This window comes from Lacerta agilis, chromosome 6, assembly GCF_009819535.1.
Source record: "Lacerta agilis isolate rLacAgi1 chromosome 6, rLacAgi1.pri, whole genome shotgun sequence".
NCBI classification, from domain to species: Eukaryota; Metazoa; Chordata; class Lepidosauria; order Squamata; family Lacertidae; genus Lacerta; species Lacerta agilis.
In genome coordinates this window covers 15,740,109-15,756,449 of record NC_046317.1, presented here as the reverse complement: position 1 = coordinate 15,756,449, position 16,341 = coordinate 15,740,109, and the positions used below count along the sequence as shown (strand labels likewise).

General features: G+C 39.6%; 1 long non-coding RNA gene across 1 annotated transcript; it reads left to right on the top strand.

The window, feature by feature from the left end:
• Positions 1–1,982: 1,982 nt before the first annotated feature.
• On the top strand, positions 1,983–14,701 carry LOC117048072. Its single transcript, XR_004426794.1, has 2 exons — positions 1,983–2,199; positions 13,059–14,701. It is a non-coding gene; the product is annotated as an uncharacterized LOC117048072 (long non-coding RNA).
• Positions 14,702–16,341: the final 1,640 nt, after the last annotated feature.

Here is a 16,341-nt window from a genome sequence, read left to right as displayed (position 1 = left end):
ATGAATAAAAGAAAAACAAGTGCCTTCCCAAGCCAAATCAGGACAACTGTTAACCAAAAAAAGAAAAAAGAAAATCCTCACGAAAGGAAATTAATGTGCATGGGAAACTGCACACAGGACACCGTGTGGTGCCTTAAGTTTGTCGTGTGCTGATTTTCACGTTTCCATCCTGTTTCCTACAGTATTATTTCTGCTAGGTTGCTCCTGTGTCTTCGCCTACTCACTCTTTCCCAGAATCTCTTTCCAGTTCCCACTGTCTAGAAAGTGGGATTGCCAAGATATTTGCTAAATCATCTAAACCTAAACATGAAGTCAGGATGAGAATACTTCGGGGATAATAATGAGGAAAGCAGTTGTACTCCCGTGTGGTTGATTTATAGAACAGATGAAGGCGTACGATTTATAAAAACCAAACTAGGTGCCTCTCTCCTAGAAATAAGAGATTGTTCCATTAGCAAAACAGTGGAGATCTTGCAGTCCAGAAGTGAGGAGAAAGTATGTTTTAAGTAACCCATTACTTTTTGGTTTGGCCAAATGTGTGTCCTGTTGGCACATACTGAAGTAAAGCAGCAGATCACAATGTAGAGATTGTGGGATTGTCAATATGAAGGCCATTCTCTATTGTTTTGAGACCCATCTGTCTGCTTTTAAAACAGTTTATTTTATTATTTTACCGTTGTATGTTTTATTATTTATGCTGGGATAAAAGGCAGAATTGTTTGATGAATTAAGCTAGAGAGGCATGTGTGCTCTCACATATCTGTGTAGCACACGCTGCTGAAATTAACGTGAAAGATGTTGCAACCAGTAAACTTCTGTGCATGCATTGGAGCTTGTGACCTAAAAGAAATAGGAGGATAATCATTATTTTTTTATACTGTACTGCCCATTTGGAGTTGCTCGTTAGAGAAAATTCCTCCGGGAAGCAAGATTAGATCAGCCAGACCCAGTGGAATCTCTGTGGATAATTTTGTTCTGTTCGCAATCTTTGCACTTCCTCAGGCAGGTCGGTTAGCAGTAGCCCCCATGCATGTACTTGTTCTGAAATTAGCATGGATCATCAGCATCCCATCTCTGTAGGATTGCCGTGCACACATGCATTATTAGTTGGAGAGCTTTATTTCAACAGTGCACTCCATTATCAGAGAGAAAGTAAACGTATTTCAAGTGCCACCAGAATAATCTTTTGGGTCAACAATAGGCTTCCTCGCAATAAGAAACGATGAAAATGCATACTGATTTGCTGATCCTACTTGATCAGTGCATATTCATGTCAAGCACTTTCATATCTAGTGCACAACTGCCAGCTTCCTTCAGAATTCAGATTTATTTTTAATTAATGGTGGTAACAACATAAAGTGTTAATGTGACTAAATTGCACTGCTCTTCTACACATTTTATTCACTGCTTAACAACAAATAATAATAATAATAATAATAATAATAATAATAATAATAATAATATGCCACACATCTGACTGGGTTGTTCCAGCCATTCTGGACAGCTCCCAATAAAATATTAAAAGCACAATAAAACATTAACCATTCAAAACTTCCCTGCACAGGGCTGCCTTCAGATGCCTTATAAAAGTCAAATGGTTGTTTATCTCCTTGACATCTGGTGGGAAGGCATTCCATAGGGCGGACACCACTACCGAGAAGGCTCTCTGGTTCCCTATAGCTTCGTTTCTCACCAGGGGGAACTGCCAGAAGGCCCTCGGAGTTGAACATCAGTGTCCAGGCTGGATGATGGGGGTGGAGAAGTTCCTTCAGATATATAGGGCTGAGGCCATTTAGGGCTTTAAAGGTCAGCACCAACACTTTGAATTGCGCTCGGAAATGTACTGGGATTCATGGAATTCACCCACTGTGATACAGTGGTATTTCATATTGAAATGCACCATCTTCCTACCTGTGGTCTTCCCTGCAGAATATTACATATTATATTCGGATAACAGAATTCCTTACGAAAGATTGTATTTGCAAAACCCTACACTGTTTGCAAATTAGGAAATGGCAGGTGTAATCATTTGGTCTTTTGGTTGCTGATATAACAAGTTGCATTTATTTTCTCAGATTGCAGCAATATGATGAATGTGCAGTGCAAGAGAATCTTCAAGAGAGCATGAAGTTGAAACCAGGAAAAATGGCAAATATTAAATAAGGAAAATGTGAGTTACGTCTCTACCTGCCACTAAAGGTGAGATTGGTGTAGACTGATGTCAGCTGAATGAAAAACAAACGGGCTTGCAAAACACTTTCCATTCTCTTTTACTTCTCTACCTATTCCTACATTTGCCTATGGCCATTCACTTTGTCAAAAACCCTGCAAATATCTGATACCTGGATTTTTCATCGGCATTTTTGAAAACTGAACGCAGCAACCAATGACAAACCAATCTGATATGTAGATACCATTGTTGAAAAAGGTATGTGTAGCTGAGTGAATGGAAATTTTGAAACCAGTTGTAGTAGTGCAGGTGTTAATGTTGTTGGGTTTTGTGTGCGCAAGAATATAAACATAAGAAAAGCACTGCTGGATCAGGCCAATGGCCCTTCGAGTCCAGCATCTTGTTCTCATGGAGGCCAACCAGATGCCCATGGGAAGTACAGAAGCAGGACATGAGCTCAACAGCATTCTCCTCGCCTGTGATTCCCAGCAACTGGTAGAGTCTTACACATTTTAATAGAAACAAACAAACAAACAAACAAACAAAATAGTTCAAATGCAGGGTTTCCAAACTGATCAAAATAATATTTAGGAACAACCCAGTTTCAGCCTTGCTGGGCAGCAGTGGCCTTTTCCCAAAATGGCTGCTTCAGTAATGGAAACTGCAAAAATGCAATGTGTGTGTGTGTGTGTGTGTGTGTGTGTGTAATATTTATGGCTGCTCAGTGATGGAAACTGCAAAAATGCTATATATAAAATAAATTATATATATAATTTTTTATAACTATTTATTTATATTTATTTATTTCTTTATATTTCTTTATTTCTTTATATTATTATACTGCACTTCAACCCAAAAGAGCCCCAGGGTGGCAAACAACAAACTAGCAAAACAATATATTTTATAATAATATAGAGACATTAAGAGCATCTAAAAACATGTAAAATTTATAAATGAAGTTATTCCAGTGTAATACCAGCCTTTCAGGTGTAATAAGATGTAGAATAATAACATATGTTCTTTTGGTGCTTTATGCTTTGAGGGTGTATTCGCATGAGTGCACTGCATACCAAAATTTCATCAGTGACATTGACATGTACATGACCACAGATGTCTTCATTGCAATTCATTCTTCTGACGCAGACATTTTCCAGAGCAGTCTGTTTTACATCCACAGTTCACTTCATAGCAAAAATCCTAAACCTGTGAAAGAGTAATCCAATGTGGTTTCCATCCCGTTGCTCCAATTATAGCCCCTGTGCTGACAGAGGTTGCAAGTAACCACTTCTTCACCTCCATACATGAATAGCCTAGTAGATGGCAATGCATGATATGTTATTGCAACATTTCTTTTATTGATTGAATGTATTTGATGGAACTACCACGTGAAAAGCAGCACTTGCATCTCTTCATTCATTGATATATATTCACCACAGTTGTACATCAGTGCAAAGTACCTTTCAATGCTACCTAAAAACATGTATTGAACTCCATGAGTTTCAACACTGAAAATACGAGTGTGTCTGAAATCCTGAAGACTGACTACATGTCCCATGCTGTGAGGTCCTGCTTCCTGCAAATGATGACATGGCGTCGCAAGCTATGGATTCATGAAAGAGAATCAATGGCTTGGTCATCTTCTCACAAAGTTTCATAGCAATATCACAAACATCTGTGTGTGTAAAGTGCTTTGCCAGACCAAAGCCACAGCTTAACAGAAATCTGCAAAAAGAGTAAAATGGCGAGGGCTTCAGTGTAAGATTCAAGAGTCCTGATCTGTTTTCTCAAGCAGTTATCAGTGAAAGCAGCATCCTGCATGAGGAACAGTATTCTTGATTGCATTTCTTCGAGGTTGTATGGTGTGACAGTACTAATGTCAAAATGATGGATGGTGGAAATTGCTGGCTAATCAAGATTATTTTGTAGATACACCTTGAGAGAATCTCTACAAGAACTTTGAACAATTCAGTCTTGTTTTCAAAACCCATAGCAGTTGATGGACAAAGGCATGGGAGGTGCCACTCTCATACTTGCATCACATTCCATGCAACATCGGTTGACCAGTATGCATGACTAGAAAACCAGTTCAGCATACCCCTGACACTTAAGAGCAGTCCCAGTGTTGAGTATACAGTGGTACCTCGGGTTACGTACCCGATCCGTTCTGGGGTGCCGTTCGCACCCCGAAAAGTACATAACCTGAGTGTCCCTTTTGCGCATGCGCAAAGCATGATATCACGCTTCTGCGCAGAACACTTCTGCCCATGCACAGACTCCACAGACATGCGCAGAAGCGTCCACGTGCCGAAAAACACTTCTGGGTTGCCAGAGTACGTAACCCGAAAATACGTAAGCCGAAGCAGATGTAACCCGAGGTACGACTGTACTTATCTATCCAGTAGCATCAATAGCTACTGCATTAACATCAGGGCAAGTGTTATCCGTGTTTGAAAAACAAAGACACTTTACCATCAGCCTAAACCTGAGTTCTCCAAATACTGTACTAAAATAGGTGGTGATCTCTGCTGTCTTTACTGGTAATTGCATATTCTTTCCATGACTTGGCAATGACTGCTGGGGCTCATCAGGGTAAATGGGATATGGGGGTGCTGTGCAAGACATAAGTGTAGCAGGCAGCCAAGGTAGTTCACTGGCGACCTTTCAGTGTATGGCCAGTGACACCCATATATATAACCCCTTTAAGAGGGGGACCCTGGAATCACCAACGCGGGGGGGGGGGGGTGAGTCACCACTTCACACACACACACACCATATAGGGAAGAAAAGACTAAATGATTTCACCCAAGGCCATAACCGCCAAAGTTGTGACGAATTGCTACAGGGAAGACAAAAGCTGCCAATGCAGGAAAATGTCTTCCTGGTCCTTCAACAGCAACCAGTCAAAGACAATAGCAGCGCCCGCTAAACAGGAAGAAAAAGTTTACCTGCAAACAAGAAACATTAAATAAAGGGAGGGTAGGGAGGGCGAATCTCCAGAGCCGACTGCCTGGGTATTGTCGACTCCACCACCTATTTATAAATGGGGCTAGCCCCACCTCCCAGTAAGAAACTTGATTACTGAGGCTGGGCATGAACCTCCAAAAATTAACACTGAGAGGCAAGCCAGCCCCTGTTTGCCGGTAAGCTCCCTGGGAACTGTAGCATGATGCATGATCCCGCAAAGGGCACCCACAATGTAAACTGTGAGTGCTCATTATATCAATTGGTTTGTGGTTTCTTATTTTGGTACAAGTTTTCATTGTTAGATAAACCACTACTTGCATCTCTTGATGCAACTTCAGATGCGATGCCGCTGTGCTTTCTCTGCATCGCACAGTTGAATCATAGGCACTGCAGAATGATGAATGCTGAGCACCAAGAAGCATCTTCTGTCATACTACTCATGCTTTTCAAAGCCATCTCTATGAGGGCTGTGAATACAGTGTATTTCCACAGTCTGGTATAAATCAGCTTCTTGGTGGTGTTTTGTGCTACAACTGAAACTCCCATCAGCCCCAACCACCATCGCCAAAGGTCAGGAATGATGGAAGTTGACTTCCAATTATATTTGGAAGGCACCTGCTTAGAGGAAGCTAGTATAAATGGATCACTAAAGGAGCTTTGGACAAGCATCATAACACACTATTTTATCAGTTTCTGCTAGATGCTGTGCTTCCTGTTCACACACACATTTGAGATTGCTTCCCCAGTATCACAGATACCAAGAGCACATACCATCTTTGAAACTGTGCAGCAAACTAGGAATAATTGAAATTAGTTTATTCTTGCAATACATAGCATTGTAAAGTTGCTTATCCACACCTTGTTCTTTGAATTGGACTCCCCACCCCACCCCCAGACCGGCCACATAAAGTGCCATTTCTGTGTCCGTTGTTTGAGACATATGACATCTCTATAGAATTTTGTAATGCAGTCAAGATGATAAATGGCACGATTTGCCACTAATTGCAACCTGATGGGAACTTTGAAGTCCCTCAGCTAGGTGGGGAGTAAATTTGGTTCAGTTCTCATTTGCCGAAACAATATGCCGACCAAAGAGCACCTACTTGTTTGAAATTTACACTTTCTGAATTTTGTGGTGCAGTTCTTAAACAACAAAATGCTGGGGGCGCGCACGTTATATTAGAGGAGAAAGTGATATATAAAATACATATGTTAGTAAAGATAACATATAAAGTGCATTATATCAGGAGAAATTGTTTTCCAAAATGTGCGTATCAGGCAAAACAGCATGCAAAATTGTACATATTATGAGAAAAGTGTACTAAAATGCTGGTTATTTTCACGAGGGCTTTAAAGAAAATCACAAGCTAATGCAGTGAACTGTACTTAAGGTTGGCAAATGAGGAAACGAGAGAAATTGAAAATGGCATATTTGTCCATACATACCCTCAACTCTGACATAACCTTTCGGACTTGATAGTTAAGATTGTACTTCAGTGCTTTTGTCAGTTTAACTTTGTCAGAAAAAAGGAACTTTGAAGATCGACTAACATTGCCTACTAATTAAAAACACTAATTTAATCACAAACTGAAATTGTAAATAAATTAATAATAATTAAGAAACCAAGCACTTTGAAATGAATAATATAAAACCTATGCAATAAATATTAGCAAAGCTGTTATAAATTAGAATTGATTCTATGCCAATTTGTCATCAGCAGGCAGAATGCTACATTTGAGCCAAATCCCAATACTTCTACTTGTTGCAAATTAACTTCCATCTTTGATGTGCAGGAGACAGTTGCTTTGGGTGCTGTTTCTTGTGCAAATCGGCTGTTTGAAGCAACAGCATGGGCAGTTGCATTTATGAAGTTATACTTTGTTACTGCTTTCCCTAAGCCACAAAAGTATTAAGTTTAATAGCATATTTATATTAAAGTGTAGGAAGAAACCACCAAACCACCGACTCTAAAACCCGAAAGCACTGCATTTCCAATAGTCAGTCTGAGTACTGTTAATAACTGCCACAAACATATGGATGGAAATTAATTTTAGGGTTGAGCTGAAATTTCTTGGAAAATAATATTCTGATAAATTACCTGATTATTTCCTTTGCCGGCGGTGGGGTGTCCCTGAACCCTCCCTTCTGAGGTATGCTTTAGCCCAGTTCTTTAGTTCAGTCAATAGAGCATGAGACCCTTAATCCCAGGCAAGACTTGCATTTTCTAAAGTAAACCTCCTCCCCATTTCCTGTAATAAGCTTCATTCACACTGCATGTTAACCATGTTGGTGGCTGTTGTTGGTACAGATAAGTTTCTGATGTGATAGTTCTTAGAAATTTTCTGCTGATTTTATTTTTCGCTCCCACCCAAACTGTTGGAGAACATGTGGCAGCCATGTGGCAGCCATTCACTTGCATGGGAAACAATTGGGATGAAGGTAATCCTACTTACTGTGCCTGATGATCCCAGCTTTGAAAAATAATCCTCCTGTTTTTAAATACCCAGCCTCTTCACCAGCACAGTTTTGGTGTGAGATTTATTTCATGGTCATTCGTAGAGTACGACAGAATTTTGGACAGAGGAAAAATCTCCTGCTTTTCTAATACTAGTAGTTAGTGTCACCAAATGAAATGGATTGGCACAAAGTTCAGCACAGACAAAATGAAGCAGTTATTCAAATAACATTTAATTAACATACAGAATTCATTACAACAAGTTATTACGGCCACTAGCTGAGATGCCTTTTATGAAGGAGTAGACAAATTCGTGAAGGATGGGAATTTAGTGAAATGGAACTACTAAACTGTGTACTAGTGTTGAATACTTAATGCTGAGCAAGTGAACATCATCACTTTTGATGGTCTGCTTTAGTCTAGTCACCATTAGCAGCAAAGTTCTAATAGCTGATCACTGGGTGACCTTGGCACAGACATTGTCTCTCAGCCTACCCTACCTCAGAGGCTTCCTGTGAGAATTAAATGGAGAGGGAGAAGCATGTTTGCCACCTTGAGCATCTTGGAAGAAAGGTGGAATAGAAATGCAATCAGCTGTTTGATCAAAAACTATTCACCTAGCCATGCAACAAAGGAAGTTCGACACACACATTACCTCGTGGGCAACTATAATGTGCTCTGAATTTGCCACTTGAGCCAAGTTTGGGTTTTGTGGAATTGTAACTTAAGAGCTAAGCTTAAATTACTCTTGCCTCAGGGATGCCGTCTAAACCTTTCACAGTTACATTTGCAATTTTTTACTGTGTGGAGTACAGCTATCACCTAGTATATTTCTCCACCCTTCTAGCAGCCAACAGGAGTGTGGTGCTGAGATTTCACATGGAGTGTAACCATCATAAGTGAGTAATTGCGTATAAACAGGCAGCAGAGCGTGGAAGTGGAGAACTTGTCACAGCTGTCCTATTTTGGGTAGCATTCCCATGGCAAGAACAATGTGTGGTCCAGCGCTTTGTTAGCATAACTTATTAATCTTTCTACAAGTGAATACATAGAGGTGAGAAAGCAGAAAAAGGGGGGGAGGGGTGATGTTTCACATCCCGAACTTACAGAAGTAATAATGAAATAGTTTCCTTCTCTGCAGAAGCTATCGTGTTCAGTTACGAAGCAAAGTCTGCATGTGGAAACCCAATAGTGTGAGAGATAACAGTGCTAATTGGTAGCGTCCCCTGGGAATGAGTTTCACTGTGAAAGTCATTAATGTCAACAATCACCACAATTAACTCTTGATAGAGCAAATCCTTCGTGATTATTTCTTTATAGCCAGAGAAACTATTAGATCTCTCCAAAACGGTAGGCCCAGTGCAGCCATAGCTAACCACCTTTATGTCTAATTTATTTCAACTTGAGTGATTCAATTACATGCATGTCATTGCCCTTGAAATCAGCAAGACTTGAAAGTGCTTAACGTTGCCTGAGTCGTGCCAATTATTTTTATGTATACAGTGTTATGCATTAATGTACCTGGTACTTTTCATCATAAGCAAAAGAGCCAGAAAAATCTCTCCTGATTTCTGGAAATTATGGTGTCATCAGTGTCCTGTTTTATTTGATTTCTTCTACAGGAACAAGTAAACCTACCTAGATGGTTTGGTGGACGATTTTACTCTCCCAAGGCAAATGTCCATACCTATTAGGGTGGCAAAAATGCCCCCCCCAAAAAAGTGATGTGTGTTGTATCAGAAGAAGGACACAATTGTGCTTCTCTAGATCAGTTTTTGTTTGAAAAGCCATGTGAAACATTCTTTTGCCTAAGACATTTCACCATCTGGGGCAAAAATAAGAACCCCAAACACAAGAATCAAGTGGGATTTTCTGGATATATTTTATGCCAGGTGGATTCCCCCCCCCCCAACATATCATACCACTTGGGACAAAAGAAAGACCCCAAACCCAGGATTTGGTTGATGGACTTACTGTATTATGTCTCAGGTGCTTTTTATGTACTTAGGGAGGGGGGAAATGACTGAAATCAGGAAATGTAATGTTTACTACTGTGAGAGTGCCAGTATCATATAAAGGATTATGTTATAGATCTACTTTTGTGTCAGTTCTACAGTGAAAAGCACACTCAAGGTTGACAACACCCCAATTCGATGGAGAAAGGTTTTCAGTATATATAATATGCATAGGATCTGCTTATTAAAGTAAACACAAAACATATATTTGAGTAAATTAATGGCCTTAAGTTCTTCTTGGCCTCCAGATAGATAGATGAATGAATGAACAACATTGTTTCATTTTAATTAACCATTTAAAAGATGTCGCTTGGCCTAGCAGTAAAGCAAATGTTCTCTGCAACACAGCACCCATATTTTCAATTTAGGTCAAGCCATCAAAGACGATGCGAAGGACTGAAGACGGAAGATGAGATGCTCTATTTCACATATTCGCCCTCTGGAAGAGCTGGCAAAAGCAGCCACTTAAATTAAGTACAGGTCATCAGACAAGATATTTAATCTATTCCTAAGACAGACAACTTCCACAGCCGAAATCCCCATGGCCTTTAAAGCAACACAATGAACTACTTCCTCGTGTACTCCTGTCAAGTCATGTTAGGTTCCTTCTTTTTTAGAAGTGATATTTCATGTACGCTTATGACCATATTGCTCAGAGCAAGGAAAAGTGTTTTGGTTTATTTATGACCTACTAACCTTAAATAAAGAACAAAAAAAAAAGTTTCAGCCAATCTGAATGTTCTCAGAAGCCCGGAGATATGAAATGAACATAAAATAAATCTGGCATTTGTAGTGCATGCCAGCAAAGGCACACATGGCCAATCCACAGGGTTTCTTTAAAAAGAAGAAGATGGAAACCAGATGATGGAAGAGGCAGGGGGAGAAGTCATTGTTACCCAGTGTGTAATGTGAAAGGCAGACCACAGAACTGAAAGTTTAGGAGAGAATAGGGATTTTTGAATTGCACTCAAGGTGAGAAATAACAGGAGGATGAATGGTAGTACTGAGCTTTCCAGTACTTTATTGGGGAGGCAAAATGGAAATGTGAAGCAGCCAGCTCTATTGTTTGAAGACTGAATGAAATGGAACCGACATAACTAAGGGACACATTTGCCTGTTTGATACCAAGGAAGTAAGATACAGAATTAGGTGTTGGTGGGGAATAGAGTCACAGGAAGAAGACAGCAACTGAAAAATAAATACAGAAAGGAAGGGAATAATTGGAAGATGTTAAACATGACTGGTCCCAAACTATAAAGTCTGCTCTCTTTATTGGGACAATGGTGAACACATGCAGATGCATTCAAAAGGCTATAAGGCACAAAAGACTTGCAGTGATGTGAATACTGAATAAGTCTGGCTGAGCTGAAACTACTTAGAAGTCTCAAGCAAGAAAGAGGAAGGGCTATCAGCACAGTTTTATTTTACTGTATTTTGACTAGGAAAGGTATGTCTTAATCTACTCAGAACAGCAAAGAATGTGTAGGTAACAATCCTACACATTGCAGCAGGGCTGGAGATGGCTTCAACAAGAAGGCAATTTTCAGCAGCATTTCCCACGCCAACCATACCACCCCAGCTCCATGAGTGGAGTCAGATGACACTTGTGGTTAACTTACAATAGCCCCCTAACCCATTTGATTCTCATAACAATCTTGTGATGTAGGTTAGGGTGAGAAACACTGGCACCGGTGACTTAATGGTTGAGTATTTGAACCTGGTCTATACCGAACAGTCTACAGTTGTTTTACTCTTCTAGTTAGCCCAAGATGTCTACTAAAGTTTTGGCTTAGAAATAGAATTAAAAGCAGTAATCCATTGTAGCAGTATGGGAAGGACATACTAGGAGCAGTTCCTTTGCTGCTTGAATCACTTTTATTGTGTAGTAGCATGCATTATTTTATTAAGAATGTTATTGTTGAAGCTATTTGGGCTTCAGCTTATACTGGTGGTGGTTATTTGTTTTAACTGGCCTTGTTTTTTCAGAAAACTGTTAATACAGCTGCCATTGTTAGTTTTTATACTGCATTATTTTTATAAAGTTGTAGGCTGCCTCGGGTGGGCTACGCCCCAAAGGACAGCACATAAATCATTTTATAAATTAAAAATAAATGCGAACTAAGTCATAAAGTCCAAAATTGAAATAATGCCCTGATGCATTAAAAAAAGCTCTCGCTTAAACTTCCCGACATTTGGAGGAAACTTTGGTCAAAACCTAGGCATGCTTACTTGGGAGCAAGTCCCAATAAACTCAACAGGACTTACTCATAAATGACCAGGTGTGGGATTGGGCTGCTCCTCTTCTCCCTTGGCCCATTGTGATCAAAAACTACTTGAGAAGCTAATCTTCATCACCCTATCAACAACGAAGTATGATTAGTAAGACAGTCCCCTCCATATAAATAACTCTTTACAACAACAACAACAACAACAACAACAACAACAACAACAACAACATGAGAGGACAGGTTTACACCCTTAATGCTCTTGCAGTCCAAATATCAACACAATGGAGGAAACAGGGACGTATTAAGGCAGGGACCAGAAGGTAGAAAGTATTCAGTTATGTTTCAAGGAGTTCCCACAGTTATGGAATTCCTTCACTTAGAAATTCACCTCAGACCAAGCCTGGAGATTTACTGAAAGATGTTATAAGATGCTTTCTATTATGTTTTTTTGTGATCAGGGACAAGTCTGTACTGAGGCAGTTCGGGGCATGTGAATCTCAAATTAATATTGATATTCAATATTTAATGTTTAACATTGAAATTGTGCTGTCTATTTTATATGGGATATTTAAAGATTTATTGTTAAGTTTGGGAGCGCAAACGCTGAAACACCAGGATAGGAGTATGGGGGGGGGGGGAGGATAGAACTTGGAAGCTGAGAGAGTGAGCCGTGCACAGGGATGGCCCCACTACAAATCTCTGTCTCTGTCCTGACCTCATTCAGTAGCCTGAGGCAAGCTCAGTTCTCTAACTTGGGAAAAATAATAATGACCTGCCTTATATGGTTGTTGTAAGGGTCTATTAGATCATGTATGTTATGCTCTTAGAATAGCAAAGTGCTATATAAATGCTAGGCATTTTTGGATCTGAACAATGGACTAAAGCTATTACTATTCTGCACTATTTCCTTCCCAGTTTTCTTTGGTTTTTACGAAAAGATAAACGAGGGGAGGCGTTTTGATCTGATGTTAGACTTTCCTCCAGGATTTGAGGGCAGTATCACCCACTATTCCTGTACCTGCAGCCCCTGGAGTTAGGGTGTTTTTTAAATACATTAAATGGCTCACAGCAATTATTTGCTGAGAATTATTTGACGGAACAATTTAACGGGATGGGCCAATGGTCAAGTGTTATGGGACCACCAACTTAAAACTGAGTTTTCTATGGAACTGGAATCATTGTCTTTTCTTAAAATTTCTCTTCCCCCCCCCTCCCCTACTTTCAGACATTTGCGGGTGGATACTGTCAAGTCTGTGGAGTTCTGCTTCTTGTGGTTGCTTCAGTGAACATTCAACGCTGTCGGTGAGTTTGGGATTAAAGTGAGAACCATCGACCGTTGATTGTACCCTCCAGCTAACCATCTTCCTCTTTGCTTCATGCGTGCAGACCTTTCGCTGAAGACAGCCACAAAACCAGCGCACAAGATTTGGGTTTCTCGGTGGGGGGGAAGGGAAGAGATGAGGGAGCCTATCTTCCCTTACAGGGTTTCCACAAACACAAAAGGTCACAATTAACATTCATTGCTGTCGGTGGGTTTAACTATGTGGACAAGCTCACTGAACAATGAATGCAACTGTGGCCCCACTTTTTACAATCGTAGTCAGGAGGAATACTGGCTTTGAAAGCAGCACCCAAGGTGGATCTCTTTGGCTGAAAACCTACACTTCTTAGATCAAGAGGCTCAAATAATTTCAAACTGCTTGCTTGTCTCTGTCGTGTGGGGCCAGGAAGACCCCCCCGAGGATGTCACTTCATTGAATTTCATGATTATGTCAAATAAAAGTCTTTGCTTTTTATCTGCCGCTTCTTACCTAGATTGGAGGTTCTTGACCTTGTTTTACCATGAATATTTTTTTTTAAACAACAACAGCACTGATATGCTGTCCTCAGGACCTTCAATGTAATTAAGGCTAGTAACACTCACAGCAAAACTCATTGCTGCCCTTACCTAGGAAATAGAAGGTCAAACAAAAGAAGGAGGAACCAAGACCCTATGGGAACATACCATGTCTTTTAGATCTGTGGTGGAAGCGGGGAGCAAATGAAAATTCAGTGAACGAATGAGCACAACTTTCTTTATTGTGCTGATTGGACCTAACGTAGGACCACAATGACCAATCAGGGCACATGATGGGAGGGATTAGGGAGGAGCTCACCCCTCCTATGGAGGTCTTGCCTAAGCCCCTGAGAAAAAGCAGAAACCTAGGAAGCTGCTTTATAACAAAACAGACACTAGTACATCTATGTGTAGCTCAGTATAGTTTGTTTCCTGGTCCTACCTGAAAATGCCAGGGATTCAACCTCAACCCTTTTACATTCAAATCTGTGCTTTACCATGAAGCTTTGGTCCTCTCCTAGATACACATTCATGCACAGGTTACATCAAAACAGAAGGAAGGAAGGAAGGAGTCTTTGTTTTCTTCCAGGAGGTTATCTCATATCCCTAAACTTCATTAGAAGTGAAACGCAATTCGCGTGTGCTCCTGTGACAACTACTCATTTTAATTTTGCCCTAGAACAAGAGTATTCTTGTGATTTTGTGTTTAAATTTGCATATGTTATGCTTCAGAAGCTTGTGTCTCGGTGTTTTATTTTTGTATCAGATGAATATTTTTCTTTGTACATGATTTGTTTTAAGGGTACAGTTTCCTGACAGTTTCTATACAATTGACACCAACACTCCCTTGTCAAAAGTATTGTAAGCCACTCCCTCCTCATAAAAAAGCATCACTAGGTATTTTTATTTAAAAAGAATTCAGGTAATATTTTCCAGATGGAAAGTGCAATCTATTGCAGAAGGTGCTGTTCAAATAATTGTAACAACTTGATTTTGGAGCCTGTTATTATAAATTGCTTAACTCTGTTGCATTTGCAAGTGTTGTGAATTATTTTCATTATATATTACATTCTTTTCAAATATTTTTTGATACTTATCAGAATGAAGAATGTCAGGCATTGAGAAGACAAATATTCTGCTGCTTAAGTGGAATTTCTAACGAATGCATCATTGATATTTAGCAGTAATTGGTTAATGCATCAGAACGACGGCTCCAGATGAAAATGAATTTCTTTTAGGATGACAAGTGGTATATTAGTTGCCTGTTCTTTTATAATATTTGGTTGTCTAAGGATTTAAAATTATCACTATTTTAAGTGGTTCATTTTGGAGTTGTGCTGCATTTCTCACAGTGTTTGAAAAAGTTTTAAATAAATATGCATTTATTAAAGAAGCAATAGAAAAGACAAGCTGGCCACAGGCACACTGGCCAGAAGACCAATGTCTGTTGAGAAGTTGTACATGCGTACATGCAAACTCTTCCCAACGAAAGGAAAATCTGGTTGCTGGCAGCTTACTCCCTCCTTCCCTCCCAAAGAGAAGTCTGCCGCAACTACCAGTTGCCCTGTGGCCTACATAAGCAAGAAAGGAACAATCTGCTGCCATCCACAATAGCTACAAATCCCAGAACTTCTGGGGGTTATGCCTCCTCCTTCAATCAGTATCATGCATATATGAAAACAATTCTCAGAATCACTTCCATAAGACAATGCTTCTGAATATGCAGGTGGCATTTAGCTATAATGAGTTAACCGTTGATAAACATATTTTCCACTGTGGATTTGCACAATCCTTTTTTGAAGTCAGTTCAGATATCACCACAGCTTTGGATTCCATACGTTACTAAGTTCACTATGTGAAGAAGCATTTAGTTCACACTTAGTCTGGAACCTGTTGCCCATCAACTTCATTGGTTACTCCCATATTCTAGTAATATTTGGGGATGGAGAGTGTGGTGTGTGTGCTTTCATATATAAATTGCAACCATTCCAGCATCAAATCTCGCTTATATCACTGTTTCTTCCTTGTTATTTGCCACTTACAGCCACTGTTAATAAATTACGCTGAATCTGAAGAAACCAAAATGCATGTATCAGTGAAAATTATATACAAGAGTGTTTTTTTAATTAGGGGAATTTGCTTTGCAAAAATGTATATGATGGAAATGTAGAAAACTGGTAAAAACAGAAATGGACAAATTCACCCAACCTTAGTGCGTCATATGTTACTAATTGGACTACCTTCTCCTTGCCTCAGGATTCCACCCCTGCCTTTATTTTATAGACCATTTTTAGTGAGGTACAGGAATTTATAATGAAAAATATCATGCCACATAGATAACGTCACAGATATTTCAACATTGAGGTCACGCTTTCTAGACAGAGTGCTGCAAAGTATTCTTGATGTATTTTTTTTAAATTGAACTCATTAACTGTACGCTTTGTGCACATAATTCTGGATACAGGATTAATGGTTTGGGAGTGTGTGTGTGTGTGTGTTTAAACAAATAAGGATAATTGATGATAAACATTTTTCAATCATGAAGCTATTTCAAAAATAATTCATACCAGATTTTGGTGCAATATGGTAAATGAATTTGCATTGGTATTTTCTCTATCTCTTTTCAAAGTAGCATGTTCAAAGAAAAGGGGAGAGAGAGAGAGAGAGAGAG